This window comes from Parasteatoda tepidariorum, chromosome 1 (genome assembly GCF_982258835.1).
Source record: "Parasteatoda tepidariorum strain Cologne lab strain chromosome 1, Ptep-v5.0, whole genome shotgun sequence".
In the NCBI taxonomy this organism is placed as follows: Eukaryota; Metazoa; Arthropoda; class Arachnida; order Araneae; family Theridiidae; genus Parasteatoda; species Parasteatoda tepidariorum.
In genome coordinates, this window is record NC_141755.1 from 134,544,287 (window position 1) to 134,570,516 (window position 26,230).

The following is a 26,230-nucleotide window of genomic DNA, read 5'->3' on the forward strand; positions in this document are numbered from 1 at the left end:
CATTAGAATTGTTATCCTCACATAGATCAATAAGCAGAAAAATAGAAGTTTAAAAATAAGAGTTACTCCATCTGAAAAATCTGAAAAGTAAAACCTAATTCACCTGTAAAATAAAATTAGCAGAAATTTTTTTTTTAAATGCATAGATTTTGATGCAAGGAAAAAAACTATTTTCAGTTAATATTTTTAAACTTTCAAACAAGTTAGTATAATTTTTATCAATGAGAAAATTTTTTTTTTAAGTACATGAAGAAATACCAGATTTTATGGTGCCACATATGAGAAATATGTATATACATTAGAATTGTTATCCTGACATAGATCAATAAGCAGAAAAATAGAAGTTTAAAAATAAGAGTTATTCCATTTGAAAAATGTGAAAAGTAAAACCTAAATCACCAGTAGAATAAAATTAGCACAAAAATTTTTTTAATGCATAGATTTTGATGCAAGGAAAAAAAAACTATTTTCAGTTAATATTTTGAAACTTTCAAACATATAGCACATACAGCAAAAAAAAAATGTCTCATTGATAAAAATTATACTAAGTACATGAAGAAATACCAGATTTTATGGTGTCACATATGAGAAACATGTATATACATTAGAATTGTTATCCTCACATAGATCAATAAGCAGAAAAATAGAAGTTTAAAAATAAGATTTATTCCATTTGAAAAATCTGAAAAGTAAAACCTAATTCACCTGTAGAATAAAATTAGCACAAAATTTTTTTTAATGCATAGATTTTGATGCAAGGAAAAAAAAACTATTTTCAGTTAATATTTTGAAGTTTTCAAATATATAACACGTTAGAACAAAAAAAATTGTTTCATTGATAAAAATTATACTAAGTACATGAAGAAATACCAGATTTTATGGTGTCACATATGAGAAACATGTATATACATTAGAATTGTTATCCTCACATAGATCAATAAGCAGAAAAATAGAAGTTTAAAAATAAGAGTTATTACATTTGAAAAATCTGAAAAGTAAAACTTAATTCACCTGTAGAATAAAATTAGCACATTTCTTTTAATGCATAGATTTTGATGCAAGGAAAAAAAACTATATTCAGTTAATATTTTGTAACATTCAAACATATAACAAGTTAGAAAAAAAATTGTCTCATTGATAAAAATTATACTAAGGATAGATCACTAGGGTACCCCGGGGCGTGACTCCCTGTGTTTACCTAAAGAAGGTAAACCCCCTCAGGGGCAGATTTTATGGTACCACATACGAAAAATACGTATATACATTAGAATTGTTATCATCACATAGATCAATAATTAAAAAATAGAAGTTTAAAAATAAGAGTTCTTCCATTTGAAAAATCAGAAAAGTAAAACCTAATTTATCTGTAGAATAATATTAGCACAACTTTTTTTAATGCATAGATTTTGATGCAAAGAAGAAAAAAACAATTTTTAGTTAATATTTAGTAACTTTCAAACATATAACACATTAGAGCAAAAAAGAATTGTCTCATTGATAAAAATTATACTAAGTACATGAAGAAATACCAGATTTTATGGTGCCACATATGAGAAATATGTATATACATTAGAATTGTTATCCTGACATAGATCAATAAGCAGAAAAATAGAAGTTTAAAAATAAGAGTTATTCCATTTGAAAAATGTGAAAAGTAAAACCTAAATCACCAGTAGAATAAAATTAGCACAAAATTTTTTTTAATGCATAGATTTTGATGCAAGGAAAAATGAAACTATTTTCAGTTAATATTTTGTAACTTTCAAACATATAACACATAGAGCAAAAAAAATTGTTTCATTGATAAAAATTATACCAAGTACATGAAGAAATACCAGATTTTATGGTGCCACATATGAGAAACATGTATATACATTAGAATTGTTATCCTCACATAGATCAATAAGTAGAAAAATAGAAGTTTAAAAATAAGAGTTTAAAAATAAGAGTTATTTCCATTTGAAAAATCTAAAAAGTAAAACCTAATTTATCTGTAGAATAAAATTAGCACAAAATTTTTTTTAATGCATAGATTTTGATGGAAGGAAAAAAAAACTATTTTCAGTTAATGTTTTGAAACTTTCAAACATATAACACTTTAGAGCATAAAAAATTGTTTCATTGATAAAAATTATACTAAGTACATGAAGAAATACCAGATTTTATAGTGTCACAAATGAGAAATATGTATATACATAAGAATTGTTATCCTGACATAGATCAATAAGCAGAAAAATAGAAGTTTAAAAATAAGATTTATTCCATTTGAAAAATCTTCAAAGTAAAACCAAATCACCTGTAGAATAAAATTAGCACAACATTTTTTTAAAGCATAGATTTTGATGCAAGGAAAAAAAAACTATTTTCAGTTAATATTTTGAAACTTTCAAACGTATAACAAGTTAGAAAAGAAAATTGTCTCATTGATAAAAATTATACTAAGTACAAGAAGAAATACCAGATTTTATGGTGCCACATATGAAAAATATATATATACATTAAAATTGTTATCCTCACATACATCAATAAGCAGAAAAATAGAAGTTTAAAAATAAGAGTTATTACATTTGAAAAATCTGAAAAGTAAAACTTAATTCACCTGTAGAATAAAATTAGCACATTTTTTTTAATGCATAGATTTTGATGCAAGGAAAAAAAAACTATATTCAGTTAATATTTTGTAACATTCAAACATATAACAAGTTAGAAAAAAAATTGTCTCATTGATAAAAATTATACTAAGGATAGATCACTAGGGTACCCCGGGGCGTGACTCCCTGTGTTTACCTAAAGAAGGTAAACCCCCTCAGGGGCAGATTTTATGGTACCACATACGAAAAATACGTATATACATTAGAATTGTTATCATCACATAGATCAATAATTAAAAAATAGAAGTTTAAAAATAAGAGTTCTTCCATTTGAAAAATCAGAAAAGTAAAACCTAATTTATCTGTAGAATAATATTAGCACAACTTTTTTTAATGCATAGATTTTGATGCAAAGAAGAAAAAAACAATTTTTAGTTAATATTTAGTAACTTTCAAACATATAACACATTAGAGCAAAAAAGAATTGTCTCATTGATAAAAATTATACTAAGTACATGAAGAAATACCAGATTTTATGGTGCCACATATGAGAAATATGTATATACATTAGAATTGTTATCATCACATAGATCAATAAGCAGAAAAATAGAAGTTTAAAAATAAGAGTTATTCCATTTGAAAAATCTGAAAAGTAAAATCTAATATACCTGTAGAATAAAATTAGCACAACTTTTTTTAATGCATAGATTTTGATGCAAAGAAAAAAAAAACAATTTTCAGTTAATATTTTGTAACTTTCAAACGTATAATACGTTAGAGCAAAAAAAATAATTTCATTGATAAAAATTATACTAAGAACATAAAGAAATATCAGATTTTATGGTGTCACATATGAGAAATATGTATATACATTAGAACTGTTATCCTCACATAGATCAATAAGCAGAAAAATAGAAGTTTAAAAATAAGAGTTATTCCATCTGAAAAATCTGAAAAGTAAAACCTAATTCACCTGTAAAATAAAATTAGCAGAAATTTTTTTTTTAAATGCATAGATTTTGATGCAAGGAAAAAAACTATTTTCAGTTAATATTTTTAAACTTTCAAACAAGTTAGTATAATTTTTATCAATGAGAAAATTTTTTTTTTAAGTACATGAAGAAATACCAGATTTTATGGTGCCACATATGAGAAATATGTATATACATTAGAATTGTTATCCTGACATAGATCAATAAGCAGAAAAATAGAAGTTTAAAAATAAGAGTTATTCCATTTGAAAAATGTGAAAAGTAAAACCTAAATCACCAGTAGAATAAAATTAGCACAAAAATTTTTTTAATGCATAGATTTTGATGCAAGGAAAAAAAAACTATTTTCAGTTAATATTTTGAAACTTTCAAACATATAGCACATACAGCAAAAAAAAATGTCTCATTGATAAAAATTATACTAAGTACATGAAGAAATACCAGATTTTATGGTGTCACATATGAGAAACATGTATATACATTAGAATTGTTATCCTCACATAGATCAATAAGCAGAAAAATAGAAGTTTAAAAATAAGATTTATTCCATTTGAAAAATCTGAAAAGTAAAACCTAATTCACCTGTAGAATAAAATTAGCACAAAATTTTTTTTAATGCATAGATTTTGATGCAAGGAAAAAAAAACTATTTTCAGTTAATATTTTGAAGTTTTCAAATATATAACACGTTAGAACAAAAAAAATTGTTTCATTGATAAAAATTATACTAAGTACATGAAGAAATACCAGATTTTATGGTGTCACATATGAGAAACATGTATATACATTAGAATTGTTATCCTCACATAGATCAATAAGCAGAAAAATAGAAGTTTAAAAATAAGAGTTATTACATTTGAAAAATCTGAAAAGTAAAACTTAATTCACCTGTAGAATAAAATTAGCACATTTCTTTTAATGCATAGATTTTGATGCAAGGAAAAAAAACTATATTCAGTTAATATTTTGTAACATTCAAACATATAACAAGTTAGAAAAAAAATTGTCTCATTGAAAAAAATTATACTAAGGATAGATCACTAGGGTACCCCGGGGCGTGACTCCCTGTGTTTACCTAAAGAAGGTAAACCCCCTCAGGGGCAGATTTTATGGTACCACATACGAAAAATACGTATATACATTAGAATTGTTATCATCACATAGATCAATAATTAAAAAATAGAAGTTTAAAAATAAGAGTTCTTCCATTTGAAAAATCAGAAAAGTAAAACCTAATTTATCTGTAGAATAATATTAGCACAACTTTTTTTAATGCATAGATTTTGATGCAAAGAAGAAAAAAACAATTTTTAGTTAATATTTAGTAACTTTCAAACATATAACTCATTAGAGCAAAAAAGAATTGTCTCATTGATAAAAATTATACTAAGTACATGAAGAAATACCAGATTTTATGGTGCCACATATGAGAAATATGTATATACATTAGAATTGTTATCATCACATAGATCAATAAGCAGAAAAATAGAAGTTTAAAAATAAGAGTTATTCCATTTGAAAAATCTGAAAAGTAAAATCTAATATACCTGTAGAATAAAATTAGCACAACTTTTTTTAATGCATAGATTTTGATGCAAAGAAAAAAAAAACAATTTTCAGTTAATATTTTGTAACTTTCAAACGTATAATACGTTAGAGCAAAAAAAATAATTTCATTGATAAAAATTATACTAAGAACATAAAGAAATACCAGATTTTATGGTGTCACATATGAGAAATATGTATATACATTAGAATTGTTATCCTCACATAGATCAATAAGCAGAAAAATAGAAGTTTAAAAATAAGAGTTATTCCATCTGAAAAATCTGAAAAGTAAAACCTAATTCACCTGTAAAATAAAATTAGCAGAAATTTTTTTTTTAAATGCATAGATTTTGATGCAAGGAAAAAAACTATTTTCAGTTAATATTTTTAAACTTTCAAACAAGTTAGTATAATTTTTATCAATGAGAAATTTTTTTTTTTTAAGTACATGAAGAAATACCAGATTTTATGGTGCCACATATGAGAAATATGTATATACATTAGAATTGTTATCCTGACATAGATCAATAAGCAGAAAAATAGAAGTTTAAAAATAAGAGTTATTCCATTTGAAAAATGTGAAAAGTAAAACCTAAATCACCAGTAGAATAAAATTAGCACAAAAATTTTTTTAATGCATAGATTTTGATGCAAGGAAAAAAAAACTATTTTCAGTTAATATTTTGAAACTTTCAAACATATAGCACATACAGCAAAAAAAAATGTCTCATTGATAAAAATTATACTAAGTACATGAAGAAATACCAGATTTTATGGTGTCACATATGAGAAACATGTATATACATTAGAATTGTTATCCTCACATAGATCAATAAGCAGAAAAATAGAAGTTTAAAAATAAGATTTATTCCATTTGAAAAATCTGAAAAGTAAAACCTAATTTACCTGTAGAATAAAATTAGCACAACATTTTTCTTAATGCATAGATTTTGATGCATGGAAAAAAAAACTATTTTCAGTTAATATTTTGAAACTTTCAAACAAGTTAGTATAATTTTTATCAATGAGAAAATTTTTTTTTCAAGTACATGAAGAAATACCAGATTTTATGGTGCCACGTATGAGAAATATGTATATACATTAGAATTGTTATCCTGACATAGATCAATAAGCAGAAAAATAGAAGTTTAAAAATAAGAGTTATTCCATTTGAAAAATGTGAAAAGTAAAACCTAAATCACCAGTAGAATAAAATTAGCACAAAAATTTTTTTAATGCATAGATTTTGATGCAAGGAAAAAAAAAACTATTTTCAGTTAATATTTTGAGACTTTCAAACATAACAAGTTAGTATAATTTTTATCAATGAGAAAAAATTTTTTTTAAGTACATGAAGAAATACCAGATTTTATGGTGTCACATATAGGAAATATGTATATACATTAGAATTGTTATCCTCACATAGATCAATAAGCAGAAAAATAGAAGTTTAAAAATAAGAGTTATTCCATTTGAAAAATCTTCAAAGTGAAACCTAAATTACGGGTAGAATAAAATTAGCAAATTTATTTTAATGCATAGATTTTGATGCAAGGAAAAAAAAACTATTTTCAATTCATATTTTGTATCTTTCAAACGTATAATACGTTAGTATAATTTTTATCAATGAGACAATTTTATTTGCTCTAAGTACATGAAGAAATACCAGATTTTATGGTGACACACATGAGAAATATGTATATACATTAGAATTGTTATCGTCACATAGATAAATAAGCTAAATAAGCAGAAAAAAAGAAGCTTAAAAATAAGAGTTATTACATTTGAAAAATCAGAAAAGTAAAACCTAATTTACCTGTAGAATAAAATTAGCCCAACATTTTTTTAATGCATAGATTTTGATGCAAGGAAAAAAAACTATTTTCAGTTAATATTTTGTAACTTTCAAACATATAACACGTTAGTATAATTTTTATCAATGAGACAATTTTATTTGCTCTAAGTACATGAAGAAATACCAGATTTTATGGAGCCATATATGAGAAATATGTATATACATTAGAATTGTTATCGTCACACAGATCAATAAGCAGAAAAATAGAAGTCTAAAAATAAGAGTTATTCCATTTGAAAAATCTGAAAAGAAAACCTAATTCACCTGTAGAATAAAATTAGCACCACATTTTTTTTAAATGCATAGATTTTAATGCAAGGAAAAAAAAAAACTATTTTCAGTTAATATTTTGAAACTTTCAAACATATAACAAGTTAGTATAATTTTTATCAATGAGAAAAAATTTTTTCAAGTACATGAAGAAATACCAGATTTTATGGTGTCACATATGAGAAATATGTATATACATTAGAATTGTTATCGTCACATAGATCAATAAGCAGAAAAATAGAAGTTTAAAAATAAGAGTTATTCCAATTGAAAAATCTGAAAAGTAAAACCTAATTCACCTGTAGAATAAAATTAGCACAAAATTTTTTTTTAAATGCATAGATTTTGATGCAAGGAAAAAAAAACTATTTTCAGTTAATATTTTTAAACTTTCAAACATATAACAAGTTAGTATAATTTTTATCAATGAGAAAATTTTTTTTTTAAGTACATGAAGAAATACCAGAATTTATGGAGCCATATATGAGAAATAAGTATATACATTAGAATTGTTATCGTCACATAGATCAATAAGCAGAAAAATAGAAGTCTAAAAATAAGAGTTATTCCATTTTAAAAATCTGAAAAGTAAAACCTAATTCACCTGCAGAATAAAATTAGCACATTTTTTTTTAATGCATCGATTTTGATGCAAGGAAAAAAAAACTATTTTCTGTTACTATTTTGTAACTTTCAAACATATAACATGTTCGTATAATTTTTATCAATGAGACAATTTTATTTGCTCTAAGTACATGAAGAAATACCAGATTTTATGGAGCCATATATGAGAAATATGTATATACATTAGAATTGTTATCGTCACACAGATCAATAAGCAGAAAAATAGAAGTCTAAAAATAAGAGTTATTCCATTTGAAAAATCTGAAAAGAAAACCTAATTCACCTGTAGAATAAAATTAGCACCACATTTTTTTTAAATGCATAGATTTTAATGCAAGGAAAAAAAAAAACTATTTTCAGTTAATATTTTGAAACTTTCAAACATATAACAAGTTAGTATAATTTTTATCAATGAGAAAAAAAATTTTTTAAGTACATGAAGAAATACCAGATTTTATGGTGTCACATATGAGAAATATGTATATACATTAGAATTGTTATCCTCACATAGATCAATAAGCAGAAAAATAGAAGTTTAAAAATAAGAGTGATTCCATTTTAAAAATCTGAAAAGTAAAACCTAATTCACCTGTAGAATAAAATTAGCACAACATTTTTTTTAAATGCATAGATTTTGATGCAAGGAAAAAAAAACTATTTTCAGTTAATATTTTGAAACTTTCAAACATATAACAAGTTAGTATAATTTTTATCATTGAGAAAAAAAATTTTTTAAGTACATGAAGAAATACCAGATTTTATGGTGTCACATATGAGAAATATGTATATACATTAGAATTGTTATCGTCACATAGATCAATAAGCAGAAAAATAGAAGTTTAAAAATATGAGTTATTCCATTTGAAAAATCTGAAAAGTAAAACCTAATTCACCTGTAGAATAAAATTGGCACATTTTTTTAAGGCATCGATTTTGATGCAAGGAAAAAAAAACTATTTTCTGTTACTATTTTGTAACTTTCAAACATATAACACGTTAGTATAATTTTTATCAATGAGAAAAATTTTTTTTCAAGTACATGAAGAAATACTAGATTTTATGGTGTTACATATGAGAAATATGTATATACATTAGAATTGTTATCCTGACATAGATCAATAAGCAGAAAAATAGAAGTCTAAAAATAAGAGTTATTCCATTTGAAAAATCTGAAAAGTAAAACCTAATTCACCTGTAGAATAAAATTAGCACAAAATTTTTTTTTAAATGCATAGATATTGATGCAAGGAAAAAAAAACTATTTTCAGTTAATATTTTTAAACTTTCAAACATATAACAAGTTAGTATAATTTTTATCAATGAGAAAAAAAATTTTTTAAGTACATGAAGAAATACCAGATTTTATGGTGTCACATATGAGAAATATGTATATACATTAGAATTGTTATCCTCACATAGATCAATAAGCAGAAAAATAGAAGTTTAAAAATAAGAGTGATTCCATTTTAAAAATCTGAAAAGTAAAACCTAATTCACCTGTAGAATAAAATTAGCACAACATTTTTTTTAAATGCATAGATTTTGATGCAAGGAAAAAAAAACTATTTTCAGTTAATATTTTGAAACTTTCAAACATATAACAAGTTAGTATAATTTTTATCATTGAGAAAAAATTTTTTTTAAGTACATGAAGAAATACCAGATTTTATGGTGTCACATATGAGAAATATGTATATACATTAGAATTGTTATCCTGACATAGATCAATAAGCAGAAAAATAGATCAATAAGCAGAAAAATAGAAGTCTAAAAATAAGAGTTATTCCATTTGAAAAATCTGAAAAGTAAAACCTAATTCACCTGTAGAATAAAATTAGCACAAAATTTTTTTTTAAATGCATAGATATTGATGCAAGGAAAAAAAAACTATTTTCAGTTAATACTTTTAAACTTTCAAACATATAACAAGTTAGTATAATTTTTATCAATGAGAAAATTTTTTTTTCAAGTACATGAAGAAATACCAGATTTTATGGTGTCACATATGAGAAATATGTATATACATTAGAATTGTTATCCTGACATAGATCAATACGCAGAAAAATAGAAGTTTAAAAATAAGAGTTATTCCATTTGAAAAATCTGAAAAGTAAAACCTAATTCACCTGTAGAATAAAATTAGCACAACATTTTTTTTAAAAGCATAGATTTTGATGCAAGGAAAAAAAAACTATTTTCAGTTAATATTTTTAAACTTTCAAACATATAACAAGTTAGTATAATTTTTATCAATGAGAAATTTTTTTTTTAAGTACATGAAGAAATACCAGAATTTATGGAGCCATATATGAGAAATAAGTATATACATTAGAATTGTTATCGTCACATAGATCAATAAGCAGAAAAATAGAAGTCTAAAAATAAGAGTTATTCCATTTGAAAAATCAGAAAAGTAAAACCTAATTCACCTGTAGAATAAAATTAGCACAACATTTTTTTAATGCATAGATTTTGATGCAAGGAAAAAAAACTATTTTCAGTTAATATTTTGTAACTTTCAAACATATAACACTTTAGTATAATTTTTATCAATGAGACAATTTTATTTGCTCTAAGTACATGAAGAAATACCAGATTTTATGGTGCCACATATGAGAAATATGTATATACATTAGAATTGTTATCGTCACATAGATCAATAAGCAGAAAAATAGAAGTCTAAAAATAAGAGTTATTCCATTTGAAAAATCTGAAAAGTAAAACCTAATTCACTTGTAGAATAAAATTAGCACAACATTTTTTTTAAATGCATAGATTTTGATGCAAGGAAAAAAAAACTATTTTCAGTTAATATTTTGAAACTTTCAAACATATAACAAGTTAGTATAATTTTTATCAATGAGAAAAAATTTTTTTTAAGTACATGAACAAATACAAGATTTTATGGTGTCACATATGAGAAATATGTATATACATTAGAATTGTTATCGTCACATAGATCAATAAGCAGAAAAATAGAAGTCTTAAAAATAAGAGTTATTCCATTTGAAAAATCTGAAAAGTAAAACCTAATTCACCTGTAGAATAAAATTATCACAACATTTTTTTAAATGTATAGATTTTGATGCAAGGAAAAAAAAAACTATTTTCAGTTAATATTTTGAAACTTTCAAACATATAACAAGTTAGTATAATTTTTATCAATGAGAAATTTTTTTTTTTAAGTACATGAAGAAATACCAGATTTTATGGTGCCATATATGAGAAATATGTATATACATTAGAATTGTTATCGTCACATAGATCAATAAGCAGAAAAATAGAAGTTTAAAAATAAGAGTGATTCCATTAAAAAATCTGAAAAGTAAAACCTAATTCACCTGTAGAATAAAATTAGCACAACATTTTTTTTAAATGCATAGATTTTGATGCAAGGACAAAAAAAACTATTTTACGTTAATATTTTTAAACTTTCAAACATATAACAAGTTAGTATAATTTTTATCAATGAGAAATTTTTTTTTTTAAGTACATGAAGAAATACCAGAATTTATGGAGCCATATATGAGAAATAAGTATATACATTAGAATTGTTATCGTCACATAGATCAATAAGCAGAAAAATAGAAGTCTAAAAATAAGAGTTATTCCATTTGAAAAATCTGAAAAGTAAAACCTAATTCACTTGTAGAATAAAATTAGCACAACATTTTTTTTAAATGCATAGATTTTGATGCAAGGAAAAAAAACTATTTTCAGTTAATATTTTGAAACTTTCAAACATATAACAAGTTAGTATAATTTTTATCAATGAGAAAAAATTTTTTTTAAGTACATGAAGAAATACCAGATTTTATGGTGTCACATATGAGAAATATGTATATACATTAGAATTGTTATCGTCACATAGATCAATAAGCAGAAAAATAGAAGTCTAAAAATAAGAGTTATTCCATTTGAAAAATCTGAAAAGTAAAACCTAATTCACCTGTAGAATAAAATTATCACAACATTTTTTTAAATGTATAGATTTTGATGCAAGGAAAAAAAAAACTATTTTCAGTTAATATTTTGAAACTTTCAAACATATAACAAGTTAGTATAATTTTTATCAATGAGAAATTTTTTTTTTTAAGTACATGAAGAAATACTAGATTTTATGGTGCCATATATGAGAAATATGTATATACATTAGAATTGTTATCGTCACATAGATCAATAAGCAGAAAAATAGAAGTTTAAAAATAAGAGTGATTCCATTTGAAAAATCTGAAAAGTAAAACCTAATTCACCTGTAGAATAAAATGAGCACAACATTTTTTTTTAAATGCATAGATTTTGATGCAAGGAAAAAAAAACTATTTTCAGTTAATATTTTGAAACTTTCAAACATATAACAAGTTAGTATAATTTTTATCATTGAGAAAATTTTTTTTTTAAGTACATGAAGAAATACCAGATTTTATGGTGTCACATATGAGAAATATGTATATACATTAGAATTGTTATCGTCACATAGATCAATAAGCAGAAAAATAGAAGTTTAAAAATAAGAGTTATTCCATTTGAAAAATCTGAAAAGTAAAACCTAATTCACCTGTAGAATAAAATTGGCACATTTTTTTTAAGGCATCGATTTTGATGCAAGGAAAAAAAAACTATTTTCCGTTACTATTTTGTAACTTTCAAACATATAACACGTTAGTATAATTTTTATCAATGAGACAATTTTATTTGCTCTAAGTACATGAAGAAATACCAGATTTTATGGAGCCATATATGAGAAATATGTATATACATTAGAATTTTTATCGTCACACAGATCAATAAGCAGAAAAATAGAAGTCTAAAAATAAGAGTTATTCCATTTGAAAAATCTGAAAAGAAAACCTAATTCACCTGTAGAATAAAATTAGCACCACATTTTTTTTAAATGCATAGATTTTAATGCAAGGAAAAAAAAAAACTATTTTCAGTTAATATTTTGAAACTTTCAAACATATAACAAGTTAGTATAATTTTTATCAATGAGAAAAAATTTTTTCAAGTACATGAAGAAATACCAGATTTTATGGTGTCACATATGAGAAATATGTATATACATTAGAATTGTTATCCTGACATAGATCAATACGCAGAAAAATAGAAGTTTAAAAATAAGAGTGATTCCATTTGAAAAATCTGAAAAGTAAAACCTAATTCACCTGTAGAATAAAATTAGCACAACATTTTTTTTAAATGCATAGATTTTGATGCAAGGAAAAAAAAAACTATTTTACGTTAATATTTTGAAACTTTCAAACATATAACAAGTTAGAATAATATTTATCAATGAGAAAAAATTTTTTTCAAGTACATGAAGAAATACCAGATTTTATGGTGTCTCATATGAGAAATATGTATATACATTAGAATTGTTATCCTAACATAGATCAATAAGCAGAAAAATAGAAGTTTAAAAATAAGAGTGATTCCATTTTAAAAATCTGAAAAGTAAAACCTAATTCACCTGTAGAATAAAATTAGCACAACATTTTTTTTAAATGCATAGATTTTGATGCAAGGAAAAAAAAACTATTTTCAGTTAATATTTTGAAACTTTCAAACATATAACAAGTTAGTATAATTTTTATCATTGAGAAAAAAATTTTTTTAAGTACATGAAGAAATACCAGATTTTATGGTGTCACATATGAGAAATATGTATATACATTAGAATTGTTATCGTCACATAGATCAATAAGCAGAAAAATAGAAGTTTAAAAATATGAGTTATTCCATTTGAAAAATCTGAAAAGTAAAACCTAATTCACCTGTAGAATAAAATTGGCACATTTTTTTAAGGCATCGATTTTGATGCAAGGAAAAAAAAACTATTTTCTGTTACTATTTTGTAACTTTCAAACATATAACACGTTAGTATAATTTTTATCAATGAGAAAAAATTTTTTTCAAGTACATGAAGAAATACCAGATTTTATGGTGTTACATATGAGAAATATGTATATACATTAGAATTGTTATCCTGACATAGATCAGTAAGCAGAAAAATAGAAGTTTAAAAATAAGAGTAATTCCATTTTAAAAATCTGAAAAGTAAAACCTAATTCACCTGCAGAATAAAATTAGCACATTTTTTTTTAATGCATCGATTTTGATGCAAGGAAAAAAAAACTATTTTCTGTTACTATTTTGTAACTTTCAAACATATAACATGTTCGTATAATTTTTATCAATGAGACAATTTTATTTGCTCTAAGTACATGAAGAAATACCAGATTTTATGGAGCCATATATGAGAAATATGTATATACATTAGAATTGTTATCGTCACACAGATCAATAAGCAGAAAAATAGAAGTCTAAAAATAAGAGTTATTCCATTTGAAAAATCTGAAAAGAAAACCTAATTCACCTGTAGAATAAAATTAGCACCACATTTTTTTTAAATGCATAGATTTTAATGCAAGGAAAAAAAAAAACTATTTTCAGTTAATATTTTGAAACTTTCAAACATATAACAAGTTAGTATAATTTTTATCAATGAGAAAAAATTTTTTCAAGTACATGAAGAAATACCAGATTTTATGGTGTCACATATGAGAAATATGTATATACATTAGAATTGTTATCCTGACATAGATCAATACGCGGAAAAATAGAAGTTTAAAAATAAGAGTGATTCCATTTGAAAAATCTGAAAAGTAAAACCTAATTCACCTGTAGAATAAAATTAGCACAACATTTTTTTTAAATGCATAGATTTTGATGCAAGGAAAAAAAAAACTATTTTACGTTAATATTTTGAAACTTTCAAACATATAACAAGTTAGAATAATATTTATCAATGAGAAAAATTTTTTTTCAAGTACATGAAGAAATACCAGATTTTATGGTGTCTCATATGAGAAATATGTATATACATTAGAATTGTTATCCTGACATAGATCAATAAGCAGAAAAATAGAAGTTTAAAAATAAGAGTGATTCCATTTTAAAAATCTGAAAAGTAAAACCTAATTCACCTGTAGAATAAAATTAGCACAACATTTTTTTTAAATGCATAGATTTTGATGCAAGGAAAAAAAAACTATTTTCGGTTAATATTTTGAAACTTTCAAACATATAACAAGTTAGTATAATTTTTATCATTGAGAAAAAAATTTTTTTAAGTACATGAAGAAATACCAGATTTTATGGTGTCACATATGAGAAATATGTATATACATTAGAATTGTTATCCTCACATAGATCAATAAGCAGAAAAATAGAAGTTTAAAAATAAGAGTTATTCCATTTGAAAAATCTGAAAAGTAAAACCTAATTCACCTGTAGAATAAAACTAGCACAAAATTTTTTTTAAATGCATAGATATTGATGCAAGGAAAAAAAAACTATTTTCAGTTAATATTTTTAAACTTTCAAACATATAACAAGTTAGTATAATTTTTATCAATGAGACAATTTTATTTGCTCTAAGTACATGAAGAAATACCAGATTTTATGGTGTCACATATGAGAAATATGTATATACATTAGAATTGTTATCCTCACATAGATCAATAAGCAGAAAAATAGAAGTTTAAAAATAAGAGTGATTCCATTTTAAAAATCTGAAAAGTAAAACCTAATTCACCTGTAGAATAAAATTAGCACAACATTTTTTTTAAATGCATAGATTTTGATGCAAGGAAAAAAAAACTATTTTCAGTTAATATTTTGAAACTTTCAAACATATAACAAGTTAGTATAATTTTTATCATGGAGAAAATTTTTTTTTCAAGTACATGAAGAAATACCAGATTTTATGGTGTCACATGTGAGAAATATGTATATACATTAGAATTGTTATCCTGACATAGATCAATAAGCAGAAAAATAGAAGTTTAAAAATAAGAGTAATTCCATTTTAAAAATCTGAAAAGTAAAACCTAATTCACCTGTAGAATAAAATTAGCACAACATTTTTTTTAAATGCATAGATTTTGATGCAAGGAAAAAAAAACTATTTTACGTTAATATTTTGAAACTTTCAAACATATAACAAGTTAGAATAATATTTATCAATGAGAAAAATTTTTTTTCAAGTACATGAAGAAATACCAGATTTTATGGTGTCACATATGAGAAATATGTATATACATTAGAATTGTTATCCTGACATAGATCAATAAGCAGAAAAATAGAAGTTTAAAAATAAGAGTGATTCCATTTTAAAAATCTGAAAAGTAAAACCTAATTCACCTGTAGAATAAAATTAGCACAACATTTTTTTTAAATGCATAGATTTTGATGCAAGGAAAAAAAAACTATTTTCAGTTAATATTTTGAAACTTTCAAACATATAACAAGTTAGTATAATTTTTATCATTGAGAAAAAAATTTTTTTAAGTACATGAAGAAATACCAGATTTTATGGTGTCACATATGAGAAATATGTATATACATTAGAATTGTTATCCTGACATAGATCAATACGCGGAAAAATAGAAGTTTAAAAATAAGAGTGATTCCATTTGAAAAATCTGAAAAGTAAAACCTAATTCACCTGTAGAATAAAATTAGCACAACATTTTTTTTAAATGCATAGATTTTGATGCAAGGAAAAAAAAAACTATTTTACGTTAATATTTTGAAACTTTCAAACATATAACAAGTTAGAATAATATTTATCAATGAGAAAAATTTTTTTTCAAGTACATGAAGAAATACCAGATTTTATGGTGTCTCATATGAGAAATATGTATATACATTAGAATTGTTATCCTGACATAGATCAATAAGCAGAAAAATAGAAGTTTAAAAATAAGAGTGATTCCATTTTAAAAATCTGAAAAGTAAAACCTAATTCACCTGTAGAATAAAATTAGCACAACATTTTTTTTAAATGCATAGATTTTGATGCAAGGAAAAAAAAACTATTTTCGGTTAATATTTTGAAACTTTCAAACATATAACAAGTTAGTATAATTTTTATCATTGAGAAAAAATTTTTTTTAAGTACATGAAGAAATACCAGATTTTATGGTGTCACATATGAGAAATATGTATATACATTAGAATTGTTATCCTCACATAGATCAATAAGCAGAAAAATAGAAGTTTAAAAATAAGAGTTATTCCATTTGAAAAATCTGAAAAGTAAAACCTAATTCACCTGTAGAATAAAACTAGCACAAAATTTTTTTTTAAATGCATAGATATTGATGCAAGGAAAAAAAAACTATTTTCAGTTAATATTTTTAAACTTTCAAACATATAACAAGTTAGTATAATTTTTATCAATGAGACAATTTTATTTGCTCTAAGTACATGAAGAAATACCAGATTTTATGGTGTCACATATGAGAAATATGTATATACATTAGAATTGTTATCCTCACATAGATCAATAAGCAGAAAAATAGAAGTTTAAAAATAAGAGTGATTCCATTTTAAAAATCTGAAAAGTAAAACCTAATTCACCTGTAGAATAAAATTAGCACAACATTTTTTTTAAATGCATAGATTTTGATGCAAGGAAGAAAAAAACTATTTTCAGTTAATATTTTGAAACTTTCAAACATATAACAAGTTAGTATAATTTTTATCATGGAGAAAAATTTTTTTTCAAGTACATGAAGAAATACCAGATTTTATGGTGTCACATGTGAGAAATATGTATATACATTAGAATTGTTATCCTGACATAGATCAATAAGCAGAAAAATAGAAGTTTAAAAATAAGAGTAATTCCATTTTAAAAATCTGAAAAGTAAAACCTAATTCACCTGTAGAATAAAATTAGCACAACATTTTTTTTAAATGCATAGATTTTGGTGCAAGGAAAAAAAAACTATTTTCAGTTAATATTTTGAAACTTTCAAACATATAACAAGTTAGTATAATTTTTATCATTGAGAAAAAATTTTTTTTAAGTACATGAAGAAATACCAGATTTTATGGTGTCACATATGAGAAATATGTATATACATTAGAATTGTTATCCTGACATAGATCAATAAGCAGAAAAATAGAAGTCTAAAAATAAGAGTTATTCCATTTGAAAAATCTGAAAAGTAAAACCTAATTCACCTGTAGAATAAAATTAGCACAAAATTTTTTTTTAAATGCATAGATATTGATGCAAGGAAAAAAAAACTATTTTCAGTTAATATTTTTAAACTTTCAAACATATAACAAGTTAGTATAATTTTTATCAATGAGACAATTTTATTTGCTCTAAGTACATGAAGAAATACCAGATTTTATGGAGCCATATATGAGAAATATGTATATACATTAGAATTGTTATCGTCACACAGATCAATAAGCAGAAAAATAGAAGTCTAAAAATAAGAGTTATTCCATTTGAAAAATCTGAAAAGTAAAACCTAATTCACCTGTAGAATAAAATTAGCACAAAATTTTTTTTTAAATGCATAGATATTGATGCAAGGAAAAAAAAACTATTTTCAGTTAATATTTTTAAACTTTCAAACATATAACACGTTAGTATAATTTTTATCAATGAGAAAAAAAATTTTTTAAGTACATGAAGAAATACCAGATTTTATGGTGTCACATATGAGAAATATGTATATAAATTAGAATTGTTATCCTCACATAGATCAATAAGCAGAAAAATAGAAGTTTAAAAATAAGAGTGATTCCATTTGAAAAATCTGAAAAGTAAAACCTAATTCACCTGTAGAATAAAATTAGCACAACATTTTTTTTAAATGCATAGATTTTGATGCAAGGAAAAAAAAACTACCAGATTTTATGGTGTCACATATGAGAAATATGTATATACATTAGAATTGTTATCGTCACATAGATCAATAAGCAGAAAAATAGAAGTCTAAAAATAAGAGTTATTCCATTTGAAAAATCTGAAAAGTAAAACCTAATTCACCTGTAGAATAAAATTAGCACAAAATTTTTTTTTAAATGCATAGATATTGATGCAAGGAAAAAAAAAACTATTTTCAGTTAATATTTTGAAACTTTCAAACATATAACAAGTTAGTATAATTTTTATCAATGAGAAAAAAAATTTTTTAAGTACATGAAGAAATACCAGATTTTATGGTGTCACATATGAGAAATATGTATATACATTAGAATTGTTATTGTCACATAGATCAATAAGCAGAAAAATAGAAATCTAAAAATAAGAGTTATTCCTTTTGAAAAATCTGAAAAGTAAAACCTAATTCACCTGTAGAATAAAATTAGCACAACATTTTTTTTAAATGCATAGATTTTGATGCAAGGAAAAATAAAACTATTTTCAGTTAATATTTTGAAACTTTCAAACATATAACAAGTTAGTATAATTTTTATCAATCAGAAAAATTTTTTTTTAAGTACATGAAGAAATACCAGATTTTATGGTGCCATATATGAGAAATATGTATATACATTAGAATTGTTATCGTCACATAGATCAATAAGCAGAAAAATAGAAGTCTAAAAATAAGAGTTATTCCATTTGAAAAATCTGAAAAATTAAAACCTAATTCACCTGTAGAATAAAATTAGCACATTTTTTTTAATGCATCGATTTTGATGCAAGGAAAAAAAAACTATTTTCTGTTATTATTTTGTAACTTTCAAACATATAACAAGTTAGTATAATTTTTATCAATGAGAAATTTTTTTTTCAAGTACATGAAGAAATACCAGATTTTATGGAGCCATATATGAGAAATATGTATATACATTAGAATTGTTATCGTCACGTAGATCAATAAGCAGAAAAATAGAAGTCTAAAAATAAGAGTTATTCCATTTGAAAAATCTGAAAAGTAAAACCTAATTCCCCTGGAGAATAAAATTAGCACAACATTTTTTTTTAAATGCATAGATTTTGATGCAAGGAAAAAAAAAACTATTTTCAGTTAATATTTTGAAACTTTCAAACATATAACAAGTTAGTATAATTTTTATCAATGAGAAAAATTTTATTTTAAGTACATGAAGAAATACCAGATTTTATGGTGTCACATATGAGAAATATGTATATACATTAGAATTGTTATCGTCACATAGATCAATAAGCAGAAAAATAGAAGTCTAAAAATAAGAGTTATTCCATTTGAAAAATCTGAAAAGTAAAACCTAATTCACCTGTAGAATAAAATTAGCACAACATTTTTTTTAAATGCATAGATTTTGATGCAAGGAAAAAAAAAACTATTTTCAGTTATTACTGTTCAGTTATTATTACTGTTATATGTTTGAAACTTTCAAACATATAACAAGTTAGTATAATTTTTATCAATGAGAAAAAAAAAAATTTAAGTACATGAAGAAATACCAGATTTTATGGTGCCATATATGAGAAATATGTATATACATTAGAATTGTTATCGTCACATAGATCAATAAGCAGAAAAATAGAAGTCTAAAAATAAGAGTTATTCCATTTGAAAAATCTGAAAAGAAAACCTAATTCACCTGTAGAATAAAATTAGCACCACATTTTTTTTAAATGCATAGATTTTGATGCAAGGAAAAAAAAAACTATTTTCAGTTAATATTTTGAAACTTTCAAACATATAACAAGTTAGTATAATTTTTATCAATAAGAAAAATTTTTTTTTAAGTACATGAAGAAATACCAGATTTTATGGTGTCACATATGAGAAATATGTATATACATTAGAATTGTTATCCTCACATAGATCAATAAGCAGAAAAATAGAAGTTTAAAAATAAGAGTTATTCCATTTGAAAAATCTGAAAAGTAAAACCTAATTCACCTGTAGAATAAAATTAGCACAAAATTTTTTTTTAAATGCATAGATATTGATGCAAGGAAAAAAAAAACTATTTTCAGCTAATATTTTGAAACTTTCAAACATATAACAAGTTAGTATAATTTTTATCAATGAGAAAAAAAAAATTTTAAGTACATGAAGAAATACCAGATTTTATGGTGTCACATATGAGAAATATGTATATACATTAGAATTGTTATTGTCACATAGATCAATAAGCAGAAAAATAGAAATCTAAAAATAAGAGTTATTCCTTTTGAAAAATCTGAAAAGTAAAACCTAATTCACCTGTAGAATAAAATTAGCACAACATTTTTTTTAAATGCATAGATTTTGATGCAAGGAAAAATAAAACTATTTTCAGTTAATATTTTGAAACTTTCAAACATATAACAAGTTAGTATAATTTTTATCAATGAGAAAAAAATTTTTTTAAGTACATGAAGAAATACCAGATTTTATGGTGCCATATATGAGAAATATGTATATACATTAGAATTGTTATCGTCACATAGATCAATAAGCAGAAAAATAGAAGTCTAAAAATAAGAGTTATTCCATTTGAAAAATCTGAAAAATTAAAACCTAATTCACCAGTAGAATAAAATTAGCACCACATTTTTTTTAAATGCATAGATTTTGATGCAAGGAAAAAAAAACTATTTTCAGTTAATATTTTTAAACTTTCAAACATATAACAAGTTAGTATAATTTTTATCAATGAGAAAAAAAATTTTTTAAGTACATGAAGAAATACCAGATTTTATGGTGTCACATATGAGAAATATGTATATACATTAGAATTCTAATCCTCAAATAGATCAATAAGCAGAAAAATAGAAGTCTAAAAATAAGAGTTATTCCATTTGAAAAATCTGAAAAGTAAAACCTAATTCACCTGTAGAATAAAATTAGCACAACATTTTTTTTAAATTCATAGATTTTGATGCAAGGAAAAAAAAACTACTTTCAGTTAATACAGAAGGGAACCGATTATCCGGAACGATCGGGACCATCGCTATTCCGGATAACTAATAATCTTAAAACGAAGAAAAAACGAAGTAATTCACTAATGATTATTTCCAAAATGATAGTAAGGTAAACATCTTTCCTAAAAGAAAGAAAAATCCTAAAATCTTATGAGGAAAAAAAAAAATTTTTTTTAAATGGCCGGAAAATTTATCGAATTTCGTTCCGGTTTTCCGGTGTTCTGATTTCCGGACAACGGGTTCTGTACTGTATTTTGAAACTTTCAAACATATAGCAAGTTAGGAAAAAAAATTGTCTCAATAATAAAAATTATACTAAGTACATGAAGAAATAACAGATTTTATGGTGCCACATGTGAGAAATATGTATATATATTAAAATTGTCATCGTTACATAGATCAATAAGCAGAAAAATAGAAGTTTGAAAATAAGAGTTATTCCATTTGAAAAATCTGAAAAGTAAAATCTCATGTACCTGTAGAATAAAATTAGAACAACATTTTTTTTTTAATGCATCGATTTTGATGCAAGGAAAAAAAAACTATTTTCAGTTAATGTTTTGAAACTTTCAAACGTATAACACGTTAGAACAAAAAAAAAATGCTCATTGATAAAAATTATACTAAGTACATGAAGAAATACCAGATTTTATGGTGTCACATAGGAGAAATATGTATAAGAGTTATTCCATTTGAAAAATCTGAAAAGTAAAGCATAAATTACATGTAGAATAAAATTAGAACAACATTTTTTTTTAATGCATCGATTTTGATGCAAGGAAAAAAAAACTATTTTCAATTAATGTTTTGAAACTTTCAAACGTATAACACGTTAGAACAAAAAAAATTGCTCATTGATAAAAATTATACTAAGTTCATGAAGAAATACCAGATTTTACGGTGTGACATAGGAGAAATATGTATAAGCGTTATTCCATTTGAAAAATCTGAAAAGTAAAACCTAATTTACCTGTAGAATAAAATTAGCACAACATATTTTTTAATGCATAGATTTTGATGCAAGGAAAGAAAAAACTATTCTCAGTTGATATTTTGTAACTTTCAAACATATAACATGTTAGAGCAAAAAAAATTGTCTCATTGATAAAAATTATACTAAAGATACATCACTAGAGTACCCCAGGGCGTGACTCCATGTGTTTACCTAAAGAAGGTAAACCCCCTCAGGGGCAGATTTTATGGTGCCACATATGAGAAATAGGTATATACATTAGAATTGTTATCCTGACACAGATCAATAAGCAGAAAAATAGAAGTTTAAAAATAAGAGTTATTCCATTTGAAAAATCTGAAAAGCAAAACTTAATTTACCTGAAGAATAAAATTAGCACAAAATTTTTTTTTAATGCATAGATTTTGATGCAAGGAAAAAAAAAAACTTTTCAGTTGATATTTTGAAAATTTCAAACATATAACACGTTAGAGCAAAAAAAATTGTCTCATTGATAAAAATTATACTAAGGAGATGAAGAAATACTAGATTTTATGGTGCCCCATACGAGAAATATGTATATACATTAGAATTGTTATCCTCACATAGATCAATAAGCAGAAAAATAGAAGTTTAAAAATAATAGTTATTCCATTTGAAAAATCTGAAAAGGAAAAACTAATTTATCTGTAGAATAAAATTAGCACAACATTTTTTTTAATGCATAGATTTTGATGCAAGGAAAAAAAAATTTCAGTAAATATTTTTTAACTTTCAAACATATAACAGGTTAGAGCAAAAAAAATTGTCTCATTGATAAAAATTATACTAAGTACATGAAGAAATACCAGATTTTAGTGTCACATATGAGAAATATGTATATACATTAGAATTGTTATCCTCACATAGGTCAATAAGCAGAAAAATAGAAGTTTAAAAATAAGAGTTATTCCATTTGATAAATCTGAAAAGTAAAACCTAATTTACCTGTAGAATAAAATTAGCACAACATTTTTTTTAATGCATAGATTTTGATGCAAGGAAAAAAAACTATTCTCAGTTAATATTTTGTAACTTTCAAACATATTACACGTTAGAGCTAAAAAAAGTGTCTCATTGATAAAAATTAAACTAAGGAGATGGAAGAAATACCAGATTTTACGGTGCCACAAATGAGAAATATGCATATACATTAGAATTGTTATCGTCACATAGATCAATAAACAGATAAATAGAAGTTTAAAAATAAGAGTATTCCATTTGAAAAATCTGAAAAGTAAAACCTAAATTACGTGTAGAATAAAATTAGCACAATTTTTTTTTAATGCAAGGAAAAAAAACTATTTTCAGTTAATATTTTGTAACTTTCAAACATATAACACGTACGAGCAAAAAAAATTATACTAAGGATAGATCACTACGGTACCCCGGGGCGTGACTCCCTGTGTTTACCTAAAGAAGGTAAACCCCCTCAGGCGCAGATTTTATGGTGCCATGTATGAGAAATATGTATATACATTAGAATTGTTATCATCACATAGATCAATAAGCGGAAAAACAGAAGTTTAAAAATAAGAGTTATTCCACTTGAAAAATCTGAAAAGTAAAACCTAATTTACCTGTAGAATAAAATTAGTACAAAATTTTTTTTTAATGCATTGTTTTTTATGCAAGGAAAAAAAAACCATTTTTAGTTAATATTTTGCCACTTTCAAACATATAACACGTTAGAGCAAAAAAAATTGTCTTATCGATAAAAATTATACTAAGTATATGAAGAAATACCAGATTTTATGGTGCCACATGTGAGAAATATGTATATACATAAAAATTGTTATCGTTACATACATCAATAAGCAGAAAAATAAAAGTTTGAAAATAAGAGTTATTCCATTTGAAAAATCTGAAAAGTAAAACCTAATTTACCTGTAGAATAAAATTAGTACAAAATTTTTTTTTAATGCATTGATTTTGATGCAAGGAAAAAAAAACCATTTTCAGTTAATATTTTGTAACTTTCAAACATATAACACGTTAGAATAATATTTATCAATGAGAAAAATTTTTTTTCAAGTACATGAAGAAATACCAGATTTTATGGTGTCTCATATGAGAAATATGTATATACATTAGAATTGTTATCCTGACATAGATCAATAAGCAGAAAAATAGAAGTTTAAAAATAAGAGTGATTCCATTTTAAAAATCTGAAAAGTAAAACCTAATTCACCTGTAGAATAAAATTAGCACAACATTTTTTTTAAATGCATAGATTTTGATGCAAAGAAAAAATAACTATTTTCAGTTAATATTTTGAAACTTTCAAACATATAACAAGTTAGTATAATTTTTATCATTGAGAAAAAAATTTTTTTAAGTACATGAAGAAATACCAGATTTTATGGTGTCACATATGAGAAATATGTATATACATTAGAATTGTTATCGTCACATAGATCAATAAGCAGAAAAATAGAAGTTTAAAAATATGAGTTATTCCATTTGAAAAATCTGAAAAGTAAAACCTAATTCACCTGTAGAATAAAATTGGCACATTTTTTTAAGGCATCGATTTTGATGCAAGGAAAAAAAAACTATTTTCTGTTACTATTTTGTAACTTTCAAACATATAACACGTTAGTATAATTTTTATCAATGAGAAAAAAATTTTTTCAAGTACATGAAGAAATACCAGATTTTATGGTGTTACATATGAGAAATATGTATATACATTAGAATTGTTATCCTCACATAGATCAATAAGCAGAAAAATAGAAGTTTAAAAATAAGAGTAATTCCATTTTAAAAATCTGAAAAGTAAAACCTAATTCACCTGCAGAATAAAATTAGCACATTTTTTTTTAATGCATCGATTTTGATGCAAGGAGAAAAAAACTATTTTCTGTTACTATTTTGTAACTTTCAAACATATAACATGTTCGTATAATTTTTATCAATGAGACAATTTTATTTGCTCTAAGTACATGAAGAAATACCAGATTTTATGGAGCCATATATGAGAAATATGTATATACATTAGAATTGTTATCGTCACACAGATCAATAAGCAGAAAAATAGAAGTCTAAAAATAAGAGTTATTCGATTTGAAAAATCTGAAAAGAAAACCTAATTCACCTGTAGAATAAAATTAGCACCACATTTTTTTTAAATGCATAGATTTTGATGCAAGGAAAAAAAAAACTATTTTCAGTTAATATTTTGAAACTTTCAAACATATAACAAGTTAGTATAATTTTTATCAATGAGAAAAATTTTTTTTCAAGTACATGAAGAAATACCAGATTTTATGGTGTCACATATGAGAAATATGTATATACATTAGAATTGTTATCCTGACATAGATCAATACGCAGAAAAATAGAAGTTTAAAAATAAGAGTGATTCCATTTTAAAAATCTGAAAAGTAAAACCTAATTCACCTGTAGAATAAAATTAGCACATTTTTTTTTAATGCATCGATTTTGATGCAAGGAAAAAAAAACTATTTTCTGTTACTATTTTGTAACTTTCAAACATATAACATGTTCGTATAATTTTTATCAATGAGACAATTTTATTTGCTCTAAGTACATGAAGAAATACCAGATTTTATGGAGCCATATATGAGAAATATGTATATACATTAGAATTGTTATCGTCACACAGATCAATAAGCAGAA

General features: G+C 23.9%; 1 pseudogene across 1 annotated transcript in view; it reads right to left on the bottom strand.

The window, feature by feature from the left end:
• Nucleotides 1-26,230, bottom strand: part of LOC147817015 (folate receptor gamma-like) — a 97,088-nt pseudogene that overhangs the window by 19,353 nt on the left and 51,505 nt on the right. The gene's annotated exons all lie outside the window — the stretch shown is intronic.